This window comes from Oncorhynchus kisutch, linkage group LG11 (assembly GCF_002021735.2).
Source record: "Oncorhynchus kisutch isolate 150728-3 linkage group LG11, Okis_V2, whole genome shotgun sequence".
Taxonomy (NCBI): Eukaryota; Metazoa; Chordata; class Actinopteri; order Salmoniformes; family Salmonidae; genus Oncorhynchus; species Oncorhynchus kisutch.
Window position 1 is genome coordinate 47,202,181 of NC_034184.2, and position 21,592 is coordinate 47,223,772.

The window sequence follows — 21,592 nt, forward strand, 5'->3', positions numbered from 1 at the left end:
GAAAGGTTTGTTTGTCGGACTTTTTGACTTTTGCCATCTTTGCAAGGAGATGTCAGTGCACCGCTTACTACTAGAGTGAATGTGTATGGAATGTACTGTAAGAGAAGGACTGAGACTGAAATTTTAGCCATCCACATCAATGGACCTCTGGCAATGTGCTTTAAACGTTCTGGAACACGAAAGTGGTCTCCTGACTTGATGCATACAAATGTGTTGTTTGGACATCTATGACGTGACAAGATTTTGTGAGACTGTACTGAGCTTTATCATTAATTAGCATTACAGTTTCTTACAATTGCTGTTTCTAAACTCTTAAAACAGCAACACACCGACATCACACAATTAGCCAAATAGTACATTTTTTTGCACAAAACCACATTTTGTTCATTAAATAGCACCTCTACATTTCAAAATGCTAAAAAACTTTCTCTACATACACTAACTATCAAAACACGGCAAACCTGACTCAATATCTAATCATTCTGTCAAAACACTAGCAAGTGTTTTCTATCTAAGGGGAACATATAGTCAATCATAGCACAAGGCCTTTCAAAATACTAACAGTTGATGGCGTTACAAAAACAGCATTACTTTTCATGTTTCAGTTCTACCTGCATAACAATAGACAATATGAAATCCATCGTTTTTTTAAATAATTCTGTTTCCTTTTACTGTAAACCACCCCTACATTTTTTGTGGGGTTGAGTGTTGTTAATGTGCATTTTTGGCAACATACAATCTAAAAGTGAATGAGTCATCTTTACTTTATAGAATGTACAGTTGAAAAAAATAGCAAGTGACAGAATTGCTGCAGTAAAAGCTGTATTAGCAACATGAAATTGCTGCCAATGATCAACAAGAAATCCAGCATACATGGCCTTTGGTTCCAAAATGTGTAAAAAGAAAACACAATTACAGTACAAAGGGCACAGAAGGGAAAAAACAAAACAATTGCACAGCCCTGTTCAAATCTATACGATCTTCAGCATTTGGCCACATGTTCTCAACCACATCACATCTTATGTCGTCTCTCGCTATTCACCTTGGATAGAAACGCTTAGCACGCCTTATGGCAGTCTTCGGCTGAGATGTCTCTGCAGTCGGCATCCGTTGCATCCAGGAGGGACATTTGGTCATGTGGCCGATGATCATACACTTTCCACCTCCAGGCAGAAACAATTCCTCAATGGGGTTGAGGGAAGACGAGTAGGTGGGGAGGAAAAGGGAAACCATTCTTGGATGGGCTGCAAACCAGTATGTGATTGCATGTGAATGGTGGAATGCTAAATTTTCCCATGCAATCACAAATATCCTCATGTTTCATCCCACCTGTTCCCTTTCTGCTTTTGGCACCAGTTGTTGGTGTAGGTCATCTAAAAACAAAAGAAGGAACTCAGTGTTGTAGGGACCAATCTGCTATTTCTGCAGGACCAAACCAGCACTTGAGATTGTAGTACACATTGTGATATTTGCTTCTCTCTGACCTGGGTCAAAGAGGTGGCCCTTTTCCCGATGACGTTTCTTCCCCGTCAAGGTGTTTTTGCCAGGTTAAACCCTTCCTCGTCTACATAAATTATTTCATGTGGGGTCTGATTAGCTTCCAACTTCATGACTCTCTGAAAGAAATCAAATACAGTATGTGTAAATGCTTTTAAGTATGCTTGTGTTTTGTTCTTTTTCGGACTGTTTGGTGTCTTGGTTGGGTCGGTCATTATTTCGCCTGTTGTTTTTGGCGTGACCATACTTACCGGAATAAATACGTTTTTTTCCCTAAACCTCTGCTCTCTGCGCCTGACTCCGCACCCACCACTCCTAGCTACGTGACAGGTTTGTTGACAATGCTGGATAATGGAAGCCACGGTTGACCGTCTGAGATTAGGCTGGACTCTTTCACCAGCATCTCTCAGTGATAGACTATGGTTTATCACATGGTCTATGATGGTGGCTCTTATTTCATCAGTGACAACAGCTCTTACTCTCCTTTGAACACCACCACGCATTCTTACTACTCTCTCCCTACCTCTCCTTCTCCCTTTTCCTGGTCCAACTACTCCTCTGCCTGGTCTAGCTACTCCTCTGCCTGGTCCAGCTACTCCTCTCCCTGGTCCAGCTACTCCTCTCCCTGGTCCAACTACTCCTCTCCCTGGTCCAACTACTCCTCTCCCTGGTCCAACTACTCCTCTCCCTGGTCCAACTATTCCTCTCCCTTGTCCAGACATTTTTTTCTCTCTGCTCTTCTGTGTTGTTCTGTATCCACATTGAACAAAATCAATCCAGAGTCCCCTTTTTACTGTGTATGTCCATGTAATTGAAAGAACTTCAACACCTGACTATGTCTCCGATTAAGATTGGAATCAGCTGTGGTTGGTCTATTTTACACAACTTACAGTATATCAGCTGTTTCTCAATGTTTCAATGATCTGTTCATTCAAAAATGCTTATCAGCTGTTTCAATATAGCTTTTGAGCTGCTGTTGTTGCAGAATTACAGGCTTTATACTATATTTTAGGTTTTGAATATTAGGTCTTCATTTCTGGCATGCTGTGTGCAAGCATTTGTGAATAAGACAAGAAAGATCCATCATTTTGGTACTGGGTAAGCTTGTATGTAAAGAAAATGTAAGCGTTTTAGAAACGTGTTAATTGTCTGGATATTCTGTGAAAAAAACATGAATTGTTTTAATGGTATGGTTCACAACAGAAGGATGTTGTGCTAATAGTGTTTAGAGTTTTGAAAATGTGACTACAGATTAGACAAAAGGATGTTAGCGATTGTAAAAAACAACAATAGTGTGATATTGTAATGAACGATGCTGATATGGAACAGGTGAACTAAAATGGACTTGGAGGATTTGTGCTAGACTTGAGAAACAGTGACAACTGTTGGTTAACTGCTAGGTTAATTTACGTTGTATGTCACTTTAAAAAAAATCGATGTAATTCATATTAAATCCTATTTGATATTACAGTGAAAAAGTTAGACGCAATTCACTTTCCAAGTAAAAAAAAACATTACAGATTGTCAAGATTTCAAATGTGCAATTTCACAAATGAAAATAATATTGATTGCTGTTTCTAAAGAAGTAGGTTGAATTTCGCAAGGTTGAATCTGGTTAAATCTGGTTAGATCATAAAAGCTACCGTAGAACACTAGTCTTGCTGCCTCACTTAACGTGGCAATCAGCAGTAAATCAAAGAAAATCAAATCAAATGTTATTTGTCACATGTGCCAAATACAACAAGTGTACACATTACCATGAAATGCTTACTTTACAAGCCTTTAACCAACAATGCAGTTCAAGAAATAGAGTTAAGAAAATATTTACTAAATAAACTAAAGTGAAAAAAAATCTAAAAATCTAAAAGTAACACAAGAAAATTACATAAATGATATAGCTCAGGCCCTGAAACAAGGATATGCATATTCTTGGTACCATTTGAAAGAAAGCACTTTTGAACTTTGTGGAAATCTGAATTGAATGTAGGAGAATATAACACAATAGATCTGGTAGAAGAAAATACAAAGAAAAAAACCCAAGCATTTTTCCCCCACCACCATCTTTGAAATGAAACAGAAAGGTCCCAGTTCTAGCCATCACTCTGGTTGTAATTCCGATGGCGTTCACCAGATGGGAGCAGTGTATGTGCAAAGTTTCAGACTGATAACTTGAATTATGAGTGAACTACATGACACATAGTGTGTGAAGTGGGGTGGCAGGTAGCCAAGTAGCTTTAGAGCTTTGGACTAGTAACTAAAAGGTTACAAGATCAAATCCCTGAGCTAACAAGATAAAAATCTGTCATTCTGCCCCTGAACAAGGCACTGTTCCTAGGCCATCATTGAAAATAAGAATTTGTTCTTAACTGACTCGCCTATAGTTAAATAAAGTCACCTAGGTACATTTGGGCAATCGTGAAGGAGACATTTGCATTCATACACTTTTTTTTGCAAGAATATCGTCAAATCTGTATACTTGGACTTTGATTTAGCTTTTCCAGTATTAGTAGCCATTCAACATTTGCAAAACAACCAGTTTTCATAACTTCATAATAATAATAATTCTTATAGTTTTTGTCCAAAAGGAAAAGGCATGCTGTCGCACAAGGTTAGTAGCTACATTTTACAAAAGATACAGGGTTTCCTGATACTCCCGTAAAGCCCAGCAAATTGGCTATTTAGCTCGCTTTGTTTGACCCCGATTGGTGCTTATTTGACAAAGTTAAAGTCAATCAAGTGAAGACCGCCCGTGTCATTGGCGTGCCATGAAGATATGGTGTCCTATAGGATATACTACACCCCTAATGATATAGTGAAGTCTGGTTATGTTCTAGGATCTCTGAGGAATACATACGCATGTGATTTGACTGGTTGAAACAACGTTTAGGGTTAGATTTTCACAGATTCCTTTCTTTGCAAATTGAACGAGTGGAAATACAAAATCGATCGTGCATGCTATATGGACATTTTTAGGATATGAAAAATGAAACGACACACGACACTTCATGTTATCTCTGGGACCCTTTGGATGATAAATCAGAGCAAGATTTCAGAATGTAAGTCAAACCTATTGCAGTGACAAAAGTGTTTTGTTGTTAGGAGCTCTCCTCAAACAATAGCATGACATTTTTTCGCATTTTATCTACTGTAAATTGGACAGTACAGTTATATTAACAATAATTTAAGCTTTCAGCCGATATAAGACACTTATATATACCAATATTTGTTGTTTCTCTAAAATCTGCGATTGTGACACAAGGCGCTGCATGATTTACAACTGTCCCATTGATGGGACGCCTATCCTTAAGAAGCATTTTGATCCTAGACTTGGCGCTCCGGTACCGTTTGCTGTGCGGTAGCAGAGAGAACAGTCTATGACTTGGGTGACTGGAGTCTTTGACAATTTTTTGGGCCTTCCTCTGACACCTCCTAGTATATAGGTCCCGGATGTCAGGAAACTTGGCCCTAGTGATGTACTGGGCCGTACGCACTACCCTCTGTAGCGCCTTAAGGTCAGATACCGAGCAGTTGGCGGTGATGCAACAGGTCAGGATGCTTTCGAGGGTGCAAATGTATAACTTTTTGAGGATCTGGGGACCCATGCCAAATCTTTGAGGGGGGAAAGGTGTTGTTGTGCCCTCTTCACAACTGTCTTTGGACCATGATAGTTCGTTGGGGAAGGAACTTGAAACTCTCGACCCGCTCCACTTCAGCCCCTTCGATGTTAATGGGGGTCTGTTTGGCCCTCCTTTTTCTATAGTCCACGATCAGCTCCTTTGTCTTGCTCACATTGAGGGAGAGGTTGTTGTACTGGCACCACACTCCCAGGTCTCTGACCTCCTCCCTATAGGCTGTCTCATCGTTGTCGGTGATCAGGCCTACCACTGTTGTGTTGTCAGCAAACTTAACCCTTGTGTGGTGTTCGGGTATGTGGGACCCATTTTCAATGTTACTAAAAGAAAAATGATACGATTAATTATTTTTTCAACCTGAGACTCAATGGCCTTGGCTCATTTTCTGTGAAGAACATGTAAAATAACACATTTTAATTGAGTGCACACTGTGCACCCCCCTACACATTTATATTGCAAATGTGGTGTTCGAGAACACTGGACCCGAGGGTAATAAAAGTGTGGAAAAGTGTGTGTGTAGGTGAAAACAAGTCAAAATTAAACAAAAAGTTTTGCTGTGTGGCTTCACTCTGTCTCCCTGCCTGTCTGCCTGTGTCCCGCTTTTCTCACACTCTTTACCCTTTGAAGTGTGTGAAACTACACAATGTCTTGCGGGAACCTGCACAATGTAATTACAGTTTATTATTTCGATACATTGTAAAAAATGCAGTATTTTCCCATACTCTAACCCAGCCAAATTGGGGGAGGAACACAGCAAATACATAGCTTTGCATGTTTGGCTCCTTAACACAATCAATCAGTATGGCAAAAAATAATCTCTTCTCAGATGGCCTTACAAATAATTTTTGCAGAGAGAGAAGCTAGTTTGGAAGATGAAGATTTTTTTTTAATATGAGGATCATGTCTCTGTCAATTCAGAGTCTGACAGTGAGTGGGAAGAAGAGGATGAGATTAACCCTCCGCCAGCCCCAGGACCAGCCAGTCAGCAGCCAGCCCCAGGACCAGCTCATCAGCAGCCTGCAGGAGGAGAAATATGGATGTCAATTTGTGAAATTGAATGGTCTTCTTGCCGAAGGAATGATCCACATCGCATTGCTGCCAATATGATAAGGATACAACCAGGGCCAAAGAGATGGACCAAACTCATTTACATGCATACTTTGGGGTGCTTATCCTTGCTGGTATTTTCAGATCCAATGGGGAATCCACCGAATCCCTGTGGGATGCAGAAACTGGCGGATAACTTTTCCGTACAACAATGTCTCTGGAAAACTTCCACATTATGTCCAGGATTATCCGCTTCAATAACCTAGACTCCAGACCAGCTTGGCGGCAGAGAGACAAGCTAGCAGCAATCAGGTCAGTGTGGGACAAGTGGGTGGACCGCCTTGCCCTGTTTTACAACCCTGAGCCCAACGTTACGTTTGAAGAGCAGCTTATACCATTTAGGGGCCGCTGCCCCTTCTAGCAGTACATACTGTCTAAACCTGCAAAATATGGAATCAAGATCTGGGCTCCCTGTGATGCTGCTTCATCATATGCGTGGAACTTGCAAGTGTATACGAGGAAGCCAGATGGAGGAGCCCCTAAGAAGAACAAAGGGATGTGGGTTGTCCTGGACGAGCAATAACTTTTTTACTTTGCACAAGCTGGGACAGGAGCTCCACAAGACGAAGCTGACGATAGTAGGAACAGTACGAAAAAACAAGCCAGAGCTCCCACCTCAGCTGTTCAATAAACAGGACAGGCCCATCAATTCCTCTGGCCAACACCTCTTTATTGTCCCACGTGCCAAAGAAAGTAAAAAATGTGATACTCATGACTACGCGGCAAAGGGATGGGAGATTTTGTGGCCAGGAATATCAAAAACTGAAATCATCATGGATTGCGTGGATTGGGTGGACAATTTAGACAAGCTCGTGACTGGTTTCAGCTGATAAACATGATTTATTCTACCCATGTCTTGATTATAATAGATTTTTATTTACTTTATTTAAAAATATTAACCATGTATGCTGTCTATATTGCTTGTAATTGATATAAGTCAACATCTAAGTATTAAATATTTTTTTGTAAATTGTTATGGCTGTATTGTTTTAAAAACCCAACAATGTTGTGGGTCCATCAGACCAGCAAACATTGGCTGAATAACAAAAACATGAACACCACACAAGGGTTAATGATGGTGTTGAAGTCGTGCTTGGCCACGTAGTCGTGGGTGAACAGGGAGTACATAAGCACACACCCCTGAGGGGCCCTAGTGTTGAGGAGCAGCGTGGCAGATAGGTTGTTGCCTACCCTTACCACCTGTGGGTGGTCCGTCAGCAAGTCCAGGATTCATTTGCAGAGGGAGGTATTTAGTCCCAAGGTCCTTAGCTTAGTGATGAGCTTTGTGGGCACTATGGTGTTGAACACTGAGCTGTAGTCAATTAAGCATTTTTTAAGAAGCATTTCGCTACCCTCGCAATAAAATCTGCTAACCATGTGTATGTAACCAGCATTCTCACATGTGATTTGAACAGCATTCTCACATAGGTGTTCCTTTTGTCCAGGTGGGAAAGGGCAGTATGGAGTGTGATTGAGTTGAGATTGTGTCATCTGTGGATCTGTTGGGGCGGTATGCGAATTGAAGTGGACCAGCCTTTCAAACCACTTCATGGCTACGAACGTGAATGCTATGGGGCGGTAATCATTTAGGCAGGTTACATTCACTTTCATGGGCACAGGGACTATGGTGGACTGTTTGAAACATGTAAGTATTACAGACTCAGTCAGGGAGAGGTTGAAATGTAGGTGAAGACACTTGCCACTTGGTCTGTGAATGCTTTGAGTACATGTCTTGGTAATCCATCTGGCCTCCACGGCTTTGTGAATGTTGACCTGTTTAAAGGTCTTGCTCACATCGGCTACGGAGAGCGGGATCACACAATCATCCAGAATAGCAGATGCTCTCATGCATGCTTCAGTGTTGCTTGCCTCAAAGCGAGCATAAAAGGCATTTAGCTCAATCTGGTAGGCTCGCGTCACTGGACAGCTCGCGGCTGGGTTTCCCTTTGTAGTCCGTACTATTTTTCAAGCCCTGCCACATCTGATAAGCTTCAGAGCTGGTGTAGTAGGATTCAATCTTAGTCCTGTATTGACGCTTTGCCTGCTTGATGGTTCGTCTGAGGGCATAGCGGGATTTCTTATAAGCGTCCAGATTAGTGTCCCGCCCCTTGAAAGCGGCAGCTCAAGCCTTTAGCTCGGTGTGGATGTTGCCTGTAATTCATGGCGTCTGGTTGGGAAGTGTACGTATGGTCACTGTGGGGACGACGTCATCGTTGCACTTACTGATGAAGCCAAAGACTGAGGTGGTCTACTCCTCAATAATGCTATTGGATGAATCCCGGAACATATTCCAGTCTATGCTAGCAAAACAGTACTGTAGCTTAGCATCCACATCATCTGACCACATCCGTATTGAGCGAGTCACTGGTACTTCCTGCTTTAGTTTTTGCTTGTAAGCAGGAATCAGGAGAATAGAATTATGGTCAGATTTGCCAAATGGAGGGTGAGGGAGAGCTTTGTATGCGAGCATCCGTTTGTGGTGGTAAATAGACGGCTACAAATAATATAGATGAGAACTCTCTTGGTAGATAGTGTGGTCTACAGCTTATCATGAGGTATTCTACCTCAGGCAAGCAATACCTCGATACTTAATTAATATTAGATATCGCGCACCAGCAGTTATTGACAAATAACACACACCCCCGCCCCTCATTTAACCAGATGTAGCTGCTCTGTCCTGCCGATGCACGGAGAAGCCAGCCAGTTCTATATTATCCGTATCGTCGTTCAGCTACGTCTTGGTGAAACATAAGATATTATACTTTTTAATGTCCCGTTGGTAGGATAGTCTTAATCGTAGATCGTCCAATTCGTTTTCCAATGATTGCACGTTGGTCATTTACATTTTTATTTTTTTATTTTATTTAACTAGGCAAGTCAGTTAAGAACAAATGTTTATTTACAATGAAACCTACCCTGGCCAATGCTGGGCCACTAATACGGAGGGAAGTGGTGGTTTACCTACTTGTCAGCGAATTCCCCGTCCCTGTTTAGGTAAAAGGCTGAGGGATGGGGTAAAAGAAATGTAACCAGTCTCAAATTCATTGACAGAGATATGGATGCAGGGATTAACCATCCATGATATCAAAATTATTGTTTTAACCTTGTTTTGAGGCTGTAGTATTTGTTTACATGTTCTTTGTTTACAAACATTGGAATAAAACAAGCTTATATTTTGGGTTCTGATGGGGTACTGCAGGTGAATTAAGCTCATAAAGCATTCATAAGTTATATTCTTCAAGAATCAATGGGCACATATCATTAACAACAATTTATGTAGTGGGGCGTCAGGTAGCCTAGCGGTTAGAGTGTTGGGCCAGTATCCAAAGGGGTGCTAGATCAAATCCCAGAGCTGACAAGGTAAAAATCTGTCGTTCTGCCCCTGAACAAGGCAGTTAACCCACTGTTTCTAGGCTGTCATTGTAAATAAGAATTTGTTCTTAACTGACTTGCCTAGTTAATTGAAGGTATAAAAATAACTGCTGAATGCCCTTTTCAAGGCTTAGTGCAGTCAGAAATGTGATTTTCCTGTGTTTTGTATATATTTCCAATTTCCACACTATGAGGTCGGAATGATACTTTGAAATTGTGAAAATGATGATAATGTTCTTTTAGTGTAAGCGCTGCTTCAGAAGACTGCCTGAAATGTTTGCCTGCTTTGGTGGGATGGAATTTTGGCCTGCCTGGTGACATCACAGGACACATCATAATAGACCAAGAAGAAAGAGAGTTCATAACCTCTCCACCAATAACAGCTAGCTCTCAGTTTTTCCCTCCCCACTCACAGACAGTCCTAGCAAAATTCTTGCTTGAGAAATAGTTTTTTGCTAAGAAGCTATTTTTGTTGATATTTGACACTTTTAATTGAAAACAATCTCAGTACTTCATTTTTACCCAGAAATTATTTGATATTGAGACAAAAACATCTGCGTTGGACCTTTAACTGCCTTTTCACCAGAGTCTTTTCAATGGTCAGTCAGAGTGGTGAGAACATTGAACAGAAACATGGAAGTCACAGGACACCAGTCAGTATTTCCCTTCCCTGGTTCACTCGCTATCTCTCTAGAGGAGGGTCCTGGAGGCTTTCCCAAGCAAGGTGCAGCCACGGCACTGCTTGTCACTGCCCACCTCTTCATTGCTTGCACCTGCTAAAACATTTGAGGTATTTGAGCAGCAGGGCAACACATTTGCTTTTCATTTAACCTGCCTTTGAAGTACATAATGGCAGAGTAGCAAAGGTTTCTCCACCCTTAATCATTCACCTAGTGGAGGCGCATTCTCCGCAGCTAACCCATCAAGCGGAAAACGAGTTTGGCCCACTATTTCTTCCTCCTCTCCACCCCCCCCCCCCCCCCATTCTCTTTTCCCTCTCCCTCTCCTTTTTCTCTTTCTCTCTCTCTCTCTCTCCATTTGTGTGGCCCTGCGTATAGAGTCAGAGGTAAGTTGGTTGGCACAACATGGTTAATTATCTTTAGCAGCCACTCATGGAGTAGTTTATTGGCGCAGCCTACACTGGCTCTCATTTGATGCAAGATAATGATCCTTTTGTGCCTTCACATTAAATGACGAGAAACATGCAAAAGATCTGGAAGTAAAGTCGAGCTGGGAATAGAGCCAAATTTGACATAAATGTTTAATCATCTTCAATGATGATAGCATACGCTTCAATTTGGGCTTGCGTCTGCCCTTATTAGACAGATGGGGTTTTGTGTGTGTGTGTGTGTGTGTGTGTGTGTGTGTGTGTGTGTGTGTGTGTGTGTGTGTGTGTGTGTGTGTGTGTGTGTGTGTGTGTGTGTGTGTGTGTGTGTGTGTGTGTGTGTAGGGGGAAGAGGGAAAGTAATTAATGTAATTCAATCATAATTGTAATTTGATAATTCTGTACTGGATGATGCTTTTGTCTTTCCTTTTCTCTGTTATCTGTGTGTGTTCCATTAACCCTTGGAGAGGAGAGGAGCTGCATTCATTTTGGATGAATCAAGCATTGCTATATCACCACTTAATGAGTAGTCTTCATTTGGTGCAGATGCCAATGCACACTGCATATACATATGTCAAGGAGGCTATTTTATGACATTAGACAAGAAAAGAGGAAACATAAAGATGATTTGTATGTTTGAAGAGACACAAAAATAAAAAATATTTTGACATTGTCTACCAATGGGGCAAACTGACATTGCTACATCCATTGTTTGTACTTTTAAATGAATGAATGATGTACTGTATATACCCATTCATTCTTGAATAATATGACTTAAATGCCTCGTGAGCATAGTTCAACTGGCGTAGCCCATCGGAACTAAAATGTAAGCTTGTTTTGTTTGTAAACAGTGTGATTGTAAACAAACGCTGTACAGCTTCAAAACTATACTTTTGATACCATGGATGGTCAGTCCTTGCATTCATAACACATTCTATGAATTTGAGAGTTGTTTCATTTCTCCAGCTCAATCCCTCGGTCGATTACCAAAACAGTTGAGGGGTAATCTGCTTTGTTATAGTTTGAACTGCAGATTTTCCCTTTAAGTAGAAACAACATGCACAGAAGGTGTGTAAAGCATGAAACACACAGAGAAGTTGATAGACTGCCGATAGACTGCCGATAGGTACTTATCACAGTAGAAGGCCGTTCCTTCTCTTGCCCGAACAGACGTGCCTACTGCGTACCGACCTGGTACCGATGAACCTGCCGTTTCTACTTGTAGAATAGCAATGCTCTGCAGTGGCCGACAACTTGACTTTGAGCTAATCAGAAAGCACAAACTTCCACGTGGAGGAGCCGACAGGAGTGACAAGAAAAAGGAAAAAATAAACCACCTTTTTCATCAAAATTGTTCTAACTAAAACAATAAAGCTGCATAAGTCTACAACTTTTCTTTCTAAAGCAAGTCTTTACATCTTTTACGTCTAGCTAAGGAATTTTGTGCTTGCAGGCTTTTTTGGTAAGGTTTGGTAATGTGCACTAGCTTATTAGTTAGCTAACATTTGCTTGCTAACAGAGCAAAGCAGTCACACACAAGAATGGGGTGGCAAGCGCAGCACAATGCACACAACACTAAATGCTTTACCAAACTAGCTATTTGGCTACTAAGATTAGAATTAAATCGCAATGGATACGTTTCCATGAATCAGCTGTAGCTAGCTGCCGAGGGTCAATGCACTGTTTTTACTTTACCTAGCTAGCACAGCAGCTAGCTAGCGAATCATGCAAACCATTTAGCTAACGTTAGCCAGCTGGGACATTTCTACTGTGCAGTGATTTTTCTGTCCCCAGGATATATCTTATTTAGTGTAAAATGTGGATTCCAAAAGGCTTTAAATACAAGGTCAGGTATCCTTTACCTTAACTTTTTGTCAGTGGATGTAGGCGTTTTTGCAATGTCCCCGGATGTTATTCATCAAGAAATATAAGCCACAAAATAATACAATATTTAAAATCTTTCTTTATTAATTTTTAGTGGGCTCCCGACTGGCACAGCGGTCTAAGGCACTGCATCTCAGTGCAAGAGGTGGCACTGCAGTCCCTGGTTTGAGTCCAAGCTGCATCACATCCGGCTGTGATTGGGAGTACCATAGAGCGGTGCACAATTGGCTGCGGTAGGCCGTCATTGTAAATAATAATTCGTTTTTAACTGACTTGCCTAGTTAAATACAAAAAAAATGGTCCCAGTTAAATTCTCTCTCATCAATGTTTTTTAATTGTTATTATTTAATTTTCCACCCTGTTAGTTTGTTGTAATTCTCCATTTAAGAAAACAACCCCTTCCTAAAATGGGCGAATTCTGATGGCCTGTGTCGGTAAAGTCGGCAAAAAAGCGTATTTAAAAAGTTGCCAGCAGCGCAGTTACAGTCACCAACACTTTGGTTAATATGAAAACAGCCTAACCAGCTCTGCTAGGATGAGTAAAATGTTCAGAGTGAGGTGTTTTTTCAGTTGTGTCTGGAAGTAGCTAGCAAGCTAGCCAACCTTAGCCAGTTAGCTTGGGTGCTTGATTGCCATTGTGTGGTCAGAAAGCTCGGATCAACCCTACTCCTCAGCCAGAGCGTCCAATGTGCGCTCTGAATGCCCCGAGAGCAAAATGCTTTGAATTTATGAACGGAAAATCTGACAGCGCTCTGAATTTACAAATGCCCAGAGCACACTCTGAGTGCACTCTGGCACTCCAGAGTGAATTTACTAACGCACCCAATGACACCACATTGTCATAATTTCTTTGGTGGGAAAACAATGGTGCAAAACTAAGTAAATATAAACACTCAGTTTAATCTATTTTTCCATGTTTCATGTTGTTAGTCTGTATATCCGACTCATAAATCTCCACCTTGTTAGGCTACATTATAGAGAAAATGTAAATATGTTTCAAAGGGAAGTTTAAATATTTGAAAGGGAAGTTTAAGTGTTCACTATTATGCTAGCTCAATCTTGTTCACTCACAGAGCTATGGCTAATTTAGGCTCCAAAAGTCTAACCTGTTAGGCTAACAGGTTGGAAAATGCACAAAAAAAATGTAAGCGCCCTCGCTTGACCAATATGTTTTTCTTTTTAAAGATATACTTTTTCCACAAAAGGTTATGAGGTCCAAAAATACACGGCATAGTAGGAATGACCCAGCTAACTAAAATGTATCTATGGGCTGTATGCGATTATAGAGAGTGAATTAAATAGTTTCTTTGTCATCTTGCTAGCTAGCTAGCTAGTTATATCGCTGTGGCCATCTGTGTAGTATAAGTATAAATAAGAGCTTTCTACAACAACAATAGCAACATTAGCCCAGCTAACATTGACTAGACCATAAAGCAATACATTTCCAAACAACGCTACTGCCACCTTCTGGTTTGGAGTATTTTAACAAGGCTGAGTGGCTGACGACTTCAAGGACTTTGCTGTGTGAACATAAACGAGATTGACTGCTGACACTCTGTTCAGAGGTGCTAAGTACTGTCAGCAGGCATACATTTGACAAAGAGTGTCTGAGTTCCAACATAATTTAGACACACTGAACTCCTGATATGTCTTTAAAAACAGGCAAGGGTTAATGAATGTCCTAAATGTAAATAACCACCTGTGGGCTAAGGAGAGAAAATAAGCAGTCGCATTTTGAGGAGTATCTGTTCACACGGTTCTTTCAGCACACACAGGTTGTTTTTTTGCCCTATCATTGTCAATCACATCTCCACACTCACATTTTACCAGGACTCTTCAGTGGTTCCTCTGAGCTCTCAATTTAACGCAATCACCACACGATAGGATCACCTCCACCTTGGCCAGCTGGTTCAGTCCTCCCCCAACCCCAGTCCCCAATGTGCCTAGTTATGACCATGTATGTAGTTTAGAACAACCAAGAACTGCAATCTCACCGAGACTCTTAAAGCGAAAGTTAGAGGCACTAGTAGCGCTGTCCCCTGAAGTGGAGGCTGCCTGACTTTTCCCTTCTTGGTACTTGTTTGTGTTGATAGTGCAAGACTCCCTCTCCTTCGGTTATGTCAACCAGAACTAAAGGGCCAGTTAATAAGGGCCAATCTTCCTCTTATCTATAAATCCTAAATAATAGAATGAGGGGGGGAAAGATCAAAAAGGGACATGCGGCTCAAAATCAAACAAATCACACCTGGAATCCGTGGTAGAAACTGGCACAGGGCTCCTTATATTACTCTCAAATTACTTCATTTGTTCCTGGAGATATTTTAATCCCGACTGACCTCAAACTTCCCATGAACCAGGGCCTGAACAAAAGGCCGCCCACTGTCCTTGCAGTAAATCTGTTGTCTCCCTTCTGGGCCCTCAACCCGGGGATCATAGATCACCACTGCGATGCAGCTTGCTTCAATTTACTCAATTAACTCTGGTAAAGCACTTGTAAGTTCTGCAGATGTTGGTTTATTATCAGGTCTAAAATGAACAAGTGAGTTCAGGAGCCCAGGGTTGTGGCAAGGTTGACGGAGGGGGGATGGGCGACCAACCCCTTTCTCATATTAACTTTCTGTCTGAAGAGAGAGAAAGAGAGAGAGAGAGAGAGAGAGAGAGAGAGAGAGAGATAGTAAGCATGGGTATGTTTGTGTGCACAGATGAAGGTGAGAATCGTTTCATTCTGCGTAATCTAGAATGCACTTAACTTTCTGTTCATTCGGGAAAGCTCTTCTCAGATCAGAATATCAAGAGAAACCATGTTCCATGTTGTATTTGGATAGTATAGGCTACACAGGTTGAGGATTTTCCATTGCGATATTTAAGGTTGGTGATTAACAGAGATTTAATTGAGCCATCGGAATGACAGACAACTTCACTAAAGATGAGCACAGACCAAGTAAATTATTACCTGTGGCGCAGCTGTTGGACTTCCAACCCAGCCTCCATGGATTAAACGTACCTCTGAAGATCTTAGTCACATGAAATGGCTTATTCCTGAGTTTGAATCATTTGCAGATGACAAAACTCGAGAGGCTGCCCGTAAATCATTATCAGGATATTATTGCAATGCTCACAGTTGTCTTAGAAATGACCTTCGAGCAAATATAAATTGTAAAATATAGATGTTTATTTATTTAGTGCGAGCTATCGGAAAATCAGCAATATGATTAAACATAAAACATAAGTTTTTATCTCCTGCTGACCTCTCTTTGGATAAATCAAAGTAAAAGGGACATGTGGAATGTAAAGTATACAGTAGGGAGGATGCTAATATTAAACAGGTGCGGTTACCATCACCATAAACCATTCTGCCGACACCAGCCATGTGTGCCCGTTATTGCCTCCATTCGCCAGCTACATTTCAATTAAGAGCAGCAGCACAGGATGACATTCACGGTGCTTTAAAATAAGGTTTTGACAAATGGTTTTCCTGTGTCAAAGTAATACGCTAACTGCAGGCAAGGCTGCGCAGGAGCAGAGGCTTTATCTTTGACCAGTGGGTGATGCAGTGCAATGAAAGTTATTCTGGGAGGCTCTGCACTAGTTTAATGGCTTTTGCCAGTTGATTTTTATGAGAACATGCTCTTTATGTGCAGGTTAGCCTCCGCGAGAGAGCTGACTTCTATTACTCTGGTTCTTCACACACAAATCAAACGTATGTCTTGGTATGGTATTTATCTGAGCTAGCTCATTTTCTCTGTCAAGGCGACTGGTTTTATCAACTTGGCAGGCACCCCAGATTTTTGGTTAGAGACTGTCAGACAGGCAGACGAAGATAATCATTTTCAGGGTCACTCATTCAGTGCTAAGTTGATCCTTCATGCATAAATCAAGAATAACATATCAATTATATTCTTATATGAATGCAAGTAGCTCACATTTTACATTTTATATTAGTGACCCCACTACATTTCATTAGGATGTTTAGCGTGCAATTAAGAGGTTATGTTATCCAGAGCACGCACTGTGAAATTGATTACCTCTATGCAAATACACAAACTTTGACAGAGAAGCCATTGTAAAAGAGTATTAGATATTTTTCTCCTCTTCGAAATATGAAATGTGTTGCCAAGTCTTAGGGGGAGGCAATAAGATGAAATTCACTGCTAATGATATTCCCTGTGGGAAGAATGTTAATTTATTCATGTTAATGCGCCTTATTTTCTGTTCGAGGTATATTCTGCCGAATTACCAAACAAATTTAATTGTTAATCTATCTGCATTGAGACAAGTAACATCTTGTTCAATAATCCGTGAGTCAGCTTGATCCAATTATGCTAGAACGGGGACATTTGTAATCATTCGCCATCCATCCAACCAAGCATCCAACCAACCCCCCCCCAACACACACACACACACACACACACACACACACACACACACACACACACACACACACACACACACACACACACACACACACACACACACACACACACACACACACACACACACACACACACACACACACACACACACACACACACACACACACACATACCCCCACCATTTTCCATTCCTCTTCTGCTTGTCAGAGAAGAAGCATCAAAGTTGCGCTTTGGGGAACACAAATGAATACAAATGTTTAAATGAAGTTGAAAGAAAAAGCTGACCCTTTTGAGAGGAGGTCAAGGGTGTGAGGATTGTAAATGGCATTCTTACCCCTGGGCCTCCTCTAATAGGTTTTGGAGAAGAGGACCGGGCCTGCTCATTTCTTCACTGTCTTCATTGACAGGTCCTCGGGGAGAGATAGGGAAGTATGTAGAAGTGTAATGAACTTGTTTGCCTTTTCTAAAGCCCTAGCTGTCATCTAAATCACGGCTTCAGCGAACTGGCCACCATTCTCTCTTTCACTCAGCTATGAGTGCCTTACAGCGTTCTGCTACCGGAGCAGCATCCAATCCATACACTATAGAACTGAACTTGGTCTGAGCACTACTAAACTGACCAAATTAGGAGAAATTGTGCACAGAAATATCATATTTGATGAATAACCTAGGTGTAATAATCATCAACCAATCATCAACCAATATTTACAATGATTTGAAATCCTTGCATATACAGTAAATAAAACATTTTAGATTAAGGTTTATAACTCAGTAAAATGTTTGTAGAAGATATCAGTTAGTCTGAAGTGTCAGATTGCAATTGAGGCTGGATCACACCCTACTTAGAGGAGAAAGGGAATGGGATGGAGTGTCATGAACATATTAGGCTGGCAGGTCTGCTCTTGGTTAGCAGGACAAATCTTTTTCTGAGGGTGGACTGGGCCCAGCATCTGTGGTATTCCAAGCGGATTGATTGGCAACATTCCTCTGTGTTCCCTCCTGCCCTCCCCTGTGCCCCTCCCATGATGTAATGGTATTATCAATTAGACCCCATCAATTTAGCAAAAACAAATAAGCACCTCAGTGCACCTCCCTTTGAGCATATGGTTCTGGTTTCCTGATCTTTATCAGTTGCCGCTGTTTGGTTAATCCTTTGGCCAAATTGGCCTGTCTGGGAGAGGTTATGCCTTCCTCCTCCCTCTGTTCTCTTCTCTTTCCCTGGACTGCTGTCCTGAGGTCTGCAGCCCTTGGGATGTCTGCTCTCCTACCCTAGTCATTTTTTGTTTGCTTATCCTTGCAGTAATCTGAAGTGAAGCTGGAGGCACAAATTTGTACATTTGTGATTGGTTTGCTATTGCCAATAAATCTGAATTGGGTGTTTTTGAGTAGGCCTCTTACCGTTGCCATTACTTCCTTTTTGAATTAACCAGATGTATTACGGCAAAATGTTTTACATACAGCTGTAGTGACAAGAAAGCATTCCTCTGCATATTTCTTTTATGCGAGTGGCCTAATACAGATTTACGCCAATTTAAACCATCATTATCCAAGTAGATTATTATGAAAAGAGATTTAAAAAATCATTAATGACTGTGAACATTTACTCATTGTCATCCTGAATACGGTATGAAATATGTCATGGGTTACGTACAGTGTCAATAGGCAGTCACTATGGAGTATGTATTTGTTTACCCAATATCAATGTGAAATAGAAACACAAAAAAGAGCCGGAGGAAAGTTGACAAACTCCTCTTTTGAACCCCAAAGCTCCCAGAGGGACTGTTTCATAAGTTAATACTCAACCCCTGCAGGAGACTTGGGCTTTTCCCCCTGTATCTCACCAAAACATAAACCAATGGCACAAAGGGTATAGAAAGCACAGGAAAGCAGCCTGCTTTGTATTCTAATAATGAGGCTAAGACTGACGTTACTAGATTAGACCACAACGTCTGGCTGTATCGTTACACAAAGACCAGAAATGGACCCCCTTCTCCTGATTGCGAAGTGTTCGAGAAGAAAAGGAGCTTCTGATCATTTGATTCTGGCTGCTGCTGAAATAAAGTCACCCGCCGGCTCTGTTCTGGACTAGGCTCCTTTTGGCTGGTTCAATCGGCTAGCCGTTTTGACCGCTGTTTGAAGTCCTTTATTGTAAAATTAGGCTACGTTTTTGTTGTTTATTCCACAACTTAATTGCAGTTTGCCAAATAACCAATATACCTTGTTTAAGTTTATACTTGTATTAAATGTGGTTTCTCTTTTGTTAATTTTCTCCCTGTGGGTGCACAGGATGAAGCATATTTAATTTAGATGTCAATCTATTGACAGAAAAAATGTAATAGTTTAATTTCAGCTGCGATGTGTAGTGAACTTCTTTTTTTTTGTTACCTTTATTTAACTAGGCAAGTCAGTTAAGAAGAAATTCTTATTTTCAATGACGGCCTAGGAACAGTGAGTTAACTATCTTGTTCAGGGGTAGAACTACAGGTTTTTACCTACCTCGGGATTTGATCTTGCAACTTTCCGGTTACTAGTCCAACACTCTAACCAATAGGCTACCCTACCACACCACAATTAATGAGTCATACAGTGCATTTTCCACATTTTGTTGCGTTACAGCCTTATTTCTAACATTTATTACATTGTTTTCCACCCTCATCAATCTATAGACAATACCCCATAACGACAAAGCAAAAACAGGTGTGAGGACATTTTTGCAAAAAATAAATGAAATATAACATTTACATAAGTATTCATACCATTTACTCAGTACTTTGTTGAAGAACCTTTGGGAGTTTGGGAGATTTTCCCATTCTTCTATACAGATCCTCTCAAGCTCTGTCAGGTTGGATGAGGAGCGCCGCTCCACAACTATTTTCAGGTCTCTCCAGAGATGTTCGATCGGGTTCAAGCCTGGGCTCTGGCTGGGCCACTTAAGGACATTCAGAGACTTGTCCCAAAGCCATTCCTGCGTTGTCTTGGCTGTGTACTTAGGGTTGTTGTCCTGTTGGACGGTGAACCTTCGCCCCAGTCTGAGGTCTTTTTATTTTTATTTAACCTTTATTTAACTAGGTAAGTCAGTTAAGAACAAATTCTTATTTACAATGACAGCCTACCAAAAGGCGAAAGGCCTCCTGCAGGGACGGGGGCTGGGATTAAAAATGAAAAATATAGGACAAAATACACATCACAACAAGAGAGACACCACAACACTACATAGAGAGAGACCAAAGACAACAACACATCATGGCACCAGTACATGACAACACAGCATGGTAGCAACACAACATGGCAGCAGCACAACATGGTAGTGGCACAAAATATGGTACAAACATTATTGGACTCAGAGCACAAAGAGCAATAAGATAGCGACAACAATACATCACGTGAAGCAGCCAGAAATCACAAGTCAGTCTAAAGTCTGCGGTGTGTGTGTATGTGCGTGTGTGCTGGAGACGAGCAAATGTTTGGGAGAGAGGGGGGAATGTGGCGGGGTTACCTGTACCAGACAGGGGGAGACAGGCCAGGGAACAGATTGCCAGGTGGGATCAACAGTGTAGCAGGCAACGGGAGTAGGTGTCACACCCGCTTGGGAGAGGCTTTTTTCGGGAGGTTAAGGAGGAGAGGAGGCGTTCAACCCTACCCGACAGGTGCATGGTAGAGCAGATAAAAACGTCTGAAGCGAAAAACTTGTTGAAAAAACGTGGTAAAATTGGCTTGCGTTTCAATATTCGCCATACATTCGGGCCATCAAACAACAGCTCGCAAACGATTTACTGAGCTGTGGATATTCTACACGCATCAGACTGGAAGCGCTCTGGAGCAGGTTTTCATCAAGGATCTCTCTGTGCTTTGCTGCGTTCATCTTTCCCTAGATCCTGACTAGTCGCCCAGTCGTTGTCGCTGAAAAACATCCCCACAGCATAATGCTTCCACCACCATGCTTCACCGTAGGTATGGTATTGGACAGGGGATGAGTGGTGTCTGGTTTTTGATTGGTGGAGTGCTGCAGAGATGGTTGTCCTTCTGGAAGTTTCTCCCATCTTCTGGAAATTTGACTCTGTCAAAGTCACCATCGGGCTCTTGGTTCTCCCTGACCAAGGCCCTTTTCTGCCGATTGCTCAGTTTGGGCCAGGCAGCCAGCTCTAGGAAGAATCTTGGTGGTTCCAAACTTCTTCAATTTAAGAATGATAGAGGCTACTGTCTTCTTGGAGACCTTCAAACCCTTCCCCAGATCTGTGCCTCAACACAATCCTGTCTCTGAGCTCTACGGACAATTCCTTCAACCTCATGGCTTGGTTTTTGCTCTGACATGCACTGTCAACTGTGGGACCTTACATAGACAGGTGTGTGCCTTTCCAAATCATGTCCAATCAATTGAATTTACCAGAGGTGGACACCAATCAAGTTGTAGAAACATCTCAAGGATGATCAATGGAAACAGAATGCACCTGAGCTCATAGCAAAGGGTCTGAATACTTACAGTATGTAAATAAGGTATTTCTGTTTTTTATATATATACAGTGGGGAGAACAAGTATTTGATACACTGCCAATTTTGCAGGTTTTCCTACTTACAAAGCATGTAGAGGTCTGTCATTTTTATCATATGTACACTTCAACTGT

General features: G+C 41.5%; 1 long non-coding RNA gene across 1 annotated transcript; it reads right to left on the reverse strand.

Moving 5' to 3' along the window:
• Positions 1-241: 241 nt before the first annotated feature.
• LOC109899063 (uncharacterized) lies at positions 242-15,100 on the reverse strand. The gene is made up of 2 exons (XR_002256423.2): positions 14,418-15,100; positions 242-1,373 (listed from the first exon to the last, which is right to left on the reverse strand). It is a non-coding gene; the product is annotated as an uncharacterized LOC109899063 (long non-coding RNA).
• Positions 15,101-21,592: the final 6,492 nt, after the last annotated feature.